Source organism: Arachis hypogaea, chromosome 15 (genome assembly GCF_003086295.3).
Source record: "Arachis hypogaea cultivar Tifrunner chromosome 15, arahy.Tifrunner.gnm2.J5K5, whole genome shotgun sequence".
NCBI lineage: Eukaryota > Viridiplantae > Streptophyta > Magnoliopsida > Fabales > Fabaceae > Arachis > Arachis hypogaea.
In genome coordinates, this window is record NC_092050.1 from 16,938,980 (window position 1) to 16,948,496 (window position 9,517).

The following is a 9,517-nucleotide window of genomic DNA, read 5'->3' on the forward strand; positions in this document are numbered from 1 at the left end:
TCTCTAATGAGATTTTAGCAGCTTGTACCTCAAAGATTCCCAATTTCTCCATTACAGAGAGTGGCATGAGGTTTATTCCTGACCCAAGGTCACATAGGGCCTTCTCAAAGGTCATGGTGCCTATGGTACAAGGTATTAGGAACTTTCCAGGATCCTATTTCTTCTGAGGCAATCTCAGTTGATCCAATGCATTTAGTTCATTGGTGAACAGGGGAGGTTCATCTCCCCAAGTCTCATTACCAAATAAATTGGCATTCAGCTTCATGATTGCACCAAGGAACTTGGCAACTTGTTCTTCAGTGACATCCTCATTCTCTTCAGAAGAAGAATACTCATCAGAACTCATGAATGGCATAAGGAGGTTCAATGGAATCTCTATGGTCTCTAGATGAGTCTCAGATTCCTTTGGTTCCTCAAAGGGAAACTCCTTATTGATCATTGGACGTCCTAGGAGGTCTTTCTCCTTGGGATTCACGTCCTCCCCTTCCTCTTTGGATTCGGCCATGATGGTTATATCAATGGCCTTGTACTCTCCTTTTGGATTTTCTTCTGTATTGCTTGGGAGAGTACTATGAGGGGTTTCAGTGATTCTTTTACTCAGCTGGCCCACTTGTGCTTCCAAATTTCTAATGGAGGACCTTGTTTTATTCATAAAACTCACAGTGACCTTAGATAGATCAGAGACTAAGTTTGCTAAATTAGAGGTATTTTGTTCAGAGTTCTCTGTCTGTTGCTGAGTGGATGATGGAAGAGGCTTGCTATTGCTAAACCTGTTTCTTCCACCATTATTAAAGCCTTGTTGAGGCTTTTGTTGATCCTTCCATGAGAGATTTGGGTGATTTCTCCATGAGGGGTTATAGGTGTTTCCATAAGGTTCACCCATGTAATTCACCTCTGCTATTGCAGGGTTCTCAGGATCATAAGCTTCTTCTTCAGAAGATGCCTCTTGAGTACTGTTGGATGCAGCTTGCATTCCATTCAGACTCTGAGAAATCATATTGACTTGCTGAGTCAATATTTTATTCTGGGCTAATATGGCATTCAGAGTATCAATTTCAAGAACTCCCTTCTTCTGAGGTGTCCCATTACTCACAGGATTCCTCGCAGAAGTGTACATGAACTGGTTATTAGCAACCATGTCAATGAGTTCTTGAGCTTCTGCAGGCGTTTTCTTTAGGTGAATGGATCCACCTGCAGAAGTATCCAATGACATCTTAGTTAATTCAGACAGACCATCATAGAATATATCCAGGATGGTCCATTCTGAAAGCATGTCAGAAGGACACTTTTTGGTCAGTTCCTTATATCTCTCCCAAGCTTCATAGAGGGATTCACCTTCTTTCTGTCTGAAGGTTTGAACATCCACTCTAAACTTTCTCAGCTTTTGAGGAGGAAAGAACTTGGCTAAGAAAGCCTTGACCAGCTTATCCCAAGAGTTCAGGCTATCCTTAGGTTGAGAGTCTAACCATATTCTAGCTCTGTCTCTCACAGCAAACGGGAAAAGCATGAGCCTGTAGACTTCAGGATCTACTCCATTAGTCTTAACAGTGTCACAGATCTGCAAGAATTCAGTTAAGAACTGAAAAGGATCTTCAGATGGAAGTCCATGAAACTTGCAGTTCTGCTGCATCAGAGAAACTAATTGAGGTTTCAGCTCAAAATTGTTTGCTCCAATGGTAGGGATGGAGATGCTTCTTCCATGTAAATTGGAATTAGGTGCAGTGAAGTCACCAAGCATCCTCCTTGCATTATTATTATTTTCGGCTGCCATCTCCTTTTCCTGTTCAAAAATTTCTGTAAGGTTATCTCTGGATTGTTGTATTTTAGCTTCGCTTAGTTTCCTCTTCAGAGTCCTTTCAGGTTCAAGGTCTGCTTCAACAAGAATGTTCTTGTCCTTGCTCCTGCTCATATGAAAAAGTGGGAACAGAAAAATAATAATAATAGGGATCCTTTTTGCCCAGGTATAGAGGTTCCCCTGTGTGAGTAAAAGAAGAAAAGAATGTAATGTAAAGAAGAGAAGAGGAAAAACTCGAACACAGAGAGGGAGGTAGTGTTCGAATTTTTGGATGGGAGAGAAGTGTTAGTAGATGAATAAATAAATAGAAGGAGACGAGAGAGAGAGAGAATTTTCGAAAATAAAATTTTGAAAAGGGGTTAGTGATTTTCGAAAATTAGGAATGAAATCAAGTTAAAATTAAAAATTGAAACAATTAGTTAATTAAAAAGAATTTTTTTTTAAAAAAAAGAGGGAGATATTTTCGAAAATTAGAGAGAGAGAGTTAGTTAGGTAGTTTTGAAAAAGATAAGAAACAAACAAAAAGTTAGTTAGTTAGTTGAAACAAATTTTGAAAATCAATTTTTTGAAAAGATAAAAAGATAAGAAGTTAGAACAGATATTTGAAAATCAAATTTTTGAAAAAGGTAAGATTTAAAAAAAAAAGATATGATAGGAAGATATGATTAGAATTAGTTTTGAAAAAGATTTGATTTTTAAAATCATAATTAATGACTTGACTCACAAGAAATCACAAGATATGATTCTAGAATTTAAAGTTTGAATCTTTCTTAACAAGTAAGTAACAAACTCGAAATTTTTGAATCAAAACATTAATTATTGATAATATTTTCGAAAATTATGAGATAAAATTAAGAAAAAGATTTTTGAAAAATATTTTAAAATATTTTCGAAAATGACTAAGAAAAATGAAAAAGATATGATTTTTGAAAAAGATTTTGAAAAAGATAAGATTTTTAAATTGAAAATTTGATTTGACTCATAAGAAACAACTAAATTTTAAAAAGTTTTGAAAAAGTCAACTCAAATTTTCGAAAATTTATGAGTGAAAAAGGGAAAGATATTTTTTTTATTTTTGAATTTTTAACGACGAGAGAGAAAAACACAAAAAAAATGACTCACAATATGAAAATTATGAATCAAAACACATGATGCATGCAAGAACACTATGAATGTCAAGATGAACACCAAGAACACTTTGAAGATCATGATGAACATCAAGAACATAATTTTGAAAAATTTTTGATGCAAAGAAAACATGCAAGACACCAAACTTAGAAATTTTTCATGTATAGACACTATGAATGCAATAATGCATATGAAAAATAAGAAAAGACACAAAACAAGAAAATATGAAGATCAAACAAGAAGACTGGCCAAGAACAACTTGAAGATCATGAAGAACACTATGAATGCATGAATTTTCGAAAAATGCAAAGAATTTTTAGAAAAAATGCAATTGACACCAAACTTGAAATTGACTCAAGACTCAAACAAGAAACACAAAATATTTTTGATTTTTATGATTTTTTTTGGATTTTTCGAAAATTAATGTGAAAAAGAAAAATAAGGATTTCAAAATTTTTAAGAAGAATTCCAGGAATCTTGCACTCTTAGTCTAAAGCTCCAATCTGAGGGTTAGACATGGCTTAATAGCCAGTCAAGCTTTAGCATGTAAATCAGGTGGATCAGGAACAGCAGCAGGTGGATTAGCAACAACTAGCTTGCTCTTGATAATGTTGGGTTTGGAAGCCCCAGTCCAAATGGATTTAGACATGGCTTTACAGCCAGTCAGGCTTCAACATGCTTCATGAAACACTAGAATTCATTCTTAAAAATTCTGAAATAATTTTCGAAAACAAAGGGAAAATTTTTTTGAAAGATTTTTGAAAAATTTTTTTTTGAAAACTTTTTGAAAATAAAATAAGAAGAAAATTACCCAATCTGAGCAACACGATGAACCGTCAGTTGTCCAAACTCGAACAATCCCCGGCAACAGCGCCAAAAACTTGGTATGCGAAATTGTTACTCAGATTAGGTTGTAAAATTATTTGTTCGTTCTCTCCCTGGCAATGGTGCCAATAACTGGTGCACAATACCATGGTCCAAACATAACTTCACAACTTCGCAAAACTAACCAGCAAGAGCACTTGGTCGTCCAAGTAATAAACCTTACGTGAGTAAGGGTCGATCCCACGGAGATTGTTGGTATGAAGCAAGCTATGGTCATCTTGTAAATCTCAGTCAGGCGGATATCAAATGGTTATGGAGTTTTCGAATAATAATAATAAATAAACAGAAAATAAAGATAGAAATACTTATGTAATTCATTGGTAAGAATTTCAGATAAGCGTATAGAGATGCTTTCGTTCCTCTGAACCTCTGCTTTCCTGCTGTCTTCATCCAACCAGTCCTACTCCTTTCCATGGCAAGCTTTCTGTAAGGGCATCACCGTTGTCAATGGCTACATCCCATCCTCTCTGTGAAAATGGTCCAAATGCTCTGTCATGGCATGGCTAATCATCTGGAGGTTCTCGATCATGCTGGAATAGGATTCACCCTCTTTTTGCATCTGTCATTACGCACAGCACTCGCGAGTTTGAAGTTCGTCACAGCCATCTCTTCCCAGATCCTACTCGGAATACCACAGACAAGGTTTAGACTTTCCGGATCTCAGGAATGGCCATCCATGGGTTCTAACTTATACCACGAAGATACTAATAACTCGGACTCGGTCCCCTATATTAGATATCCAAGAGATATTCATTCTAGCTTGTTTGCATGTAGAACGGAAGTGTTTGTCAGGCACGCGTTCATAAGTGAAAATGATGATGAGTGTCACATAATCATCACATTCATCATGTTCTTGGGAACGAATGGATATCTTAGAAGCGGAATAAGTTGAATTGAATAGAAAAACAGTAGTACTTTGCATTAAATCATGAGGAACAGCAGAGCTCCACACCTTAATCTATGGAGTGTAGAAACTCTACCGTTGAAAATACATAAGTGATGAAGGTCCAGGCATGGCCGAATGGTCAGTGATGCCAGGGCATCTTGGCCAGTTTCACTGACCTTTTCTTTACTGTTTTTAGGTTAGTTTCATGCATTTCTTTAGGAAATAAGCTAGTTTTGGGTAGATATTCACTTATGCCTTGATTCAAGCATACATTGTGCATTTTACATAATTTCATGAGGATTTTGCATAAGTTTAGTGACAATTATTATGTTGCATTACTCATGACTTGGACTAGAGCTTTGATGCACTTTATTGCTTGATTTCAGGACCAAAAGGAAGCAAGAAAAGGGGAGGTAACTTGCAAGATTAATGAGAAAAGTGATTGCCAATAACACTCTCAAAAAGCCATCAATGCCCACGTTAGAGAGTCACGTTAACTAAGTTAACGTGAACTCTAACGTGGAGAAGAGAAGTTGAGCCAACGTTAGTGACACTTAACATTGTCACTAACGTTGGCAATTACTCATAAGTGGCCACGTTAGAAGCCACATTAACTTAGTTAACGTGGCCTCTAACGTTAAGGGGGGAAGAGAAGCCAATGTTAGTGACACTCAACATTGTCACTAACGTTGGCCTATGGTGCAAAGTACCACGTTAACTCCCACGTTAACTTGGTTAACGTGGGAACTAACGTAAGGGATGAAGAGTTGTCGACAACGTTAGTGACACTCAACATTGTCACTAACGTTGAAGCAACCACACAACCCCCAAGAGTCACGTTAACTTCCACGTTAACTTGGTTAACGTGGAAGCTAACGATGAGGAATGAAGGATGAGCCAACGTTAGTGACACTCAACATTATCACTAACGTTGGGATGGCTAAAGATGGCCACGTTAGAAGCCACGTTAACCTAGTTAACGTGGACTTTAACGTGAGACCTAGGGGCACTTTGGAACATTAGTGACAATGTTGAATGTCACTAACGTTCTCGAAGGATGGCAAGGGCTACGTTAGAAGCCACGTTAACCTAGTTAACGTGGGCTTTAACGTGAAGCAAGAAGGGGCACACTGGAACATTAGTGACAATGTTGAGTGTCACTAACGTTCTCGAAGGTTAGCAAGGCAACGTTAAAAGCCACGTTAACCTAGTTAACGTGGGTTTTAACGTGAGGCAAAGGGGCGCATTGGAACGTTAGTGACAATGTTAAGTGTCACTAATGTTCTCGAACTTATATTCTCACTAAATATTAACACCCCTAACGTCCTGAACTAAAGTCTCCGCCCACTTCGCACTTTCTCTCTGCAAGTAAAGCCAAGCCCAAATAAAGAAAGGAACTGCTTCAAACTCAAGATCCAAAGGCCCAAGACTTGAAGAATCACACTAGAATCTGAGAAGAGTAGTATATATAGGAGTAGCTTTGAATTGAGAAAGAGTCCTAGAGGCTGGAAAAAAGAGAACTACTCTCTGTATTTTACTTTCTTTGCAATTTCTAGTTTTATGATGTATTCTCCATCTTTGTTTTCATTTTCAAGAGCTATGAACAACTAAACCCCTTTCATTGGGTTAGGGAGCTCTGTTATAATTTGATGGATCAATACTAATTTTCATTATTCTTCTTCTATCTTTCCTCTTGATTTTACTTGAAAGCTTTTGATCTTCATCCAATTGAGTAGTTATCTTGGAAGAGAAGCTACTCAAACTTGGATCTCTTTTGAACCTTGAAAGAGGAATGAAGAGATCAAGCTAGAAATGCTTTCTCATGCTGGACCAAATTGGGTTTGGATGGGTATGTGACTATAACCCTCTCAATACTTGATTTGGAAAATGCATGTGGTATAATCAGTGACTATACTTCATCTCTTATCATGAGCAATTGACCAAGGAATTGTCTATTGATCAAGATTTGAGAGATTGAATTGCAAGAAATTGTAATTCAATCACTTAAGATTGCCAAGGAGATCAATGAGTGCATTGATTGAGGAAGAGATGAAAATGAACTTGATCCGGAGAATTGCAACATCTCCTAAGCCCAATGAACTCTCCATCTCTGATCTTACCCATTCTCTTTAATTTTTGCCATTTACTTTTATGAGCAAATCCCCCATTCCCATTTACAATTCTGCAATTTATTTTTAGTCATTTACTTCCAGTCCTTTAATTCTAGCATTTACTTTTCTGTTATTTACATTCTCGCCATTTTTATTTTCTGCAACTCTCAACCCAAATTCTGGATTCGCTCAACTAGAACATTCTTCTAATTAAAGTTGCTTGATCAATCAATCCCTGTGGGATTCGACCTCACTCTATTGTGAGTTTTTACTTGACGACAAATTCGGTACACTTGCCGAAGGGAGATTTGTTGAGAGACAAATTTTCCGTGCATCAAGTTTATGGCGCCGTTGCCAGGGATTGATTGTGCATCAACAATGATTAAATTGGAAGATCACTAGATTGAGCATTTTTATTTTGTGAATTTCATTTTCTGTTTGAGTTATTTACTTTTTGTTTTAGTTAAACTTCTTCCCTTCCCCCTCTACTCTTTTGTTTTTCTTTGTTATTTTCAATTCTGTTTGCTAACCCACTAACTGTTTGATATATTGCATCACCCACAACTAACAGTAATTCTGACACAAATACTGTCTGCACCTATTTTCTTTGCTTGTACTTGTTGGTTGCATGACAGGGAGAAGAAGCGGGGCTTCAACTTCCTTTGATTCTGAACCTGAGAGAACCTTCCTTAGACTAAGGAGGGAGGCAAAAGAAAAATGTGTAGTTGGTGCTGAAGAAGAGGAGGAACACTTTGAGGAATACTTTGAACCAAACATGGAAGAAAACATGGAAAATCATCATGAAGAAGAGACTCACAACCATGGCAGAGGAGGTGGAGCAAATCATGCTGGGGAGGATAGAAGAGTTTTGGGCTCTTACATCAATCCAAACCCAGGCAGTTGTGGAAGTAGCATCCAAAAGCCAACAATCCATGCCAACAACTTTGAACTTAAACCACAGCTCATCACCCTTGTTCAGAACAACTGTTCGTTTGGAGGAGGTGTTCAAGAAGACCCCAATCAACATTTGACCACCTTCCTGAGAATATGTGACACAGTAAAATCTAATGGTGTTCATCCTGATGCCTATAGACTGCTCTTATTTCCTTTCTCACTCAGGGACAAGGCAGCCAAGTGGTTGGAATCCTTCCCAAGGGAGAGCTTGACAACTTGGGAGGATGTGGTGAACAAATTCTTAGCAAGATTCTACCCTCCTCAACGAATTAATAGGCTGAGAGCTGAGGTTCAAAATTTCAGGCAACAAGATGGTGAGACTCTATATGAAGCATGGGAGAGGTTCAAGGACTTAACAAGGAGGTGTCCACCTGACATGTTCAACGAATGGGTGCAGCTGCACATTTTCTATGAAGGTCTCTCTTATGAGTCAAAGAAGGTCGTAGACCATTCATCTGGAGGATCTTTGAACAAGAAAAAGACCATTGAAGAAGCCATAGATGTTATCGAAACAGTAGCAGAAAACGACTACTTCTATGCTTCCGAAAGAGGGAACACAAGAGGAGTGATGGAGTTAAACAATGTAGATGCTCTGTTGGCCCAAAACAATCTCATTACCCAGCAGCTAGCTGACCTCACCAAGAAGATGGAGAGGAACCAAGTAGCAGCAATCTCATCTTCATCAACAATCCAAGAAGGAGTGAATGAAGAAGCAGAGGGGAGTCAGGAGCAAGGCAACTACATTGGGAATTCACCAAGGAAAAACTATGATCCATACTCAAAGACTTACAACCCTGGATGGAGAAACCACCCAAACTTTGGGTGGGGAAGGGAGCAAGATCAAAACCAAGACCAGAGACGTTACAACTCCAACAACAATGCAGCTCACCAGCAATTCACCCAGAGGACATCTCAACACCCCCACAATAACACTTCTCCACACACTTATCAAAACCAAAATAGCACATCTGCCCCGAACCACTCATCAATTGATGACAAGCTCTCTAAGATTGAAGCCTTACTTGAAGGAATATGCCAAGAGATTCAAGAAAATAAGGTGTTCAAAGAGGAGGTGCGAGCCATTATTAAGAACCAGGGAGAGACCATTAGGAAGCTGGAATTCCAGGTGGGATATTTAGCTGAGAAGATTCCAAAACCTACAGATAGCTTCCCAAGTGACACGGAGAAAAACTCCAAAGGAGAAGCAAAGAAAGTAAGATGGGAAGATTGCAAAATGGTCACTACAAGTGATCAAGAGACTGAAGACAAGCAAGGAAAACTTCTCGAACAACCTGAAGACAACTCAATAAAGGAGGAGGATAGAGATCACAAAGAACCAGAAATATCACAACAAGAGTTGCTGAAGCTCTATGCACCCTTTCCTCAACTGCTCAATGGTGCTGTGGGAAAGAGAATATACTCAAGGTTCCTAGACTTGTTTGCATCTTTGCATGTGAACATACCATTCATCAAGGCAATTCAACAAATGCCTTCATTCATCAAGTATATGAAGGAACTTCTTCCCAGGAAAAGCTCACTCAAGGGAGGGCAGACTATAGTGATGAACAAGGAATGTAGTGCCCTTATTCAACCTGAGTTGCCTACAAAAAGAAGAGACCCAGGAAGTTTTCATATCCCTTGTGCCATAGGTGAAAATATGTTCGACAGAGCACTATGTGATTTGGGGGCCAGCATCAACTTACTGCCCTTATCCCTGATGAAGAAGCTGCAGATCAATGAGATAATGCCCACAGATGT

The 9,517-nt window shown here is 38.4% G+C and overlaps 2 non-coding genes across 2 annotated transcripts; one reads left to right on the forward strand and one right to left on the reverse strand.

Moving 5' to 3' along the window:
* The first annotated feature begins 1,271 nt into the window (after nucleotides 1-1,271).
* On the forward strand, nucleotides 1,272-1,375 carry LOC112753750 (small nucleolar RNA R71). Its single transcript, XR_003178119.1, has one exon. It is a non-coding gene; the product is annotated as a small nucleolar RNA R71 (small nucleolar RNA).
* A 6,658-nt stretch (nucleotides 1,376-8,033) lies between these two features.
* LOC112752627 (small nucleolar RNA R71) lies at nucleotides 8,034-8,137 on the reverse strand. The gene has a single exon (XR_003177054.1). It is a non-coding gene; the product is annotated as a small nucleolar RNA R71 (small nucleolar RNA).
* Between the last annotated feature and the right edge of the window lie 1,380 nt (nucleotides 8,138-9,517).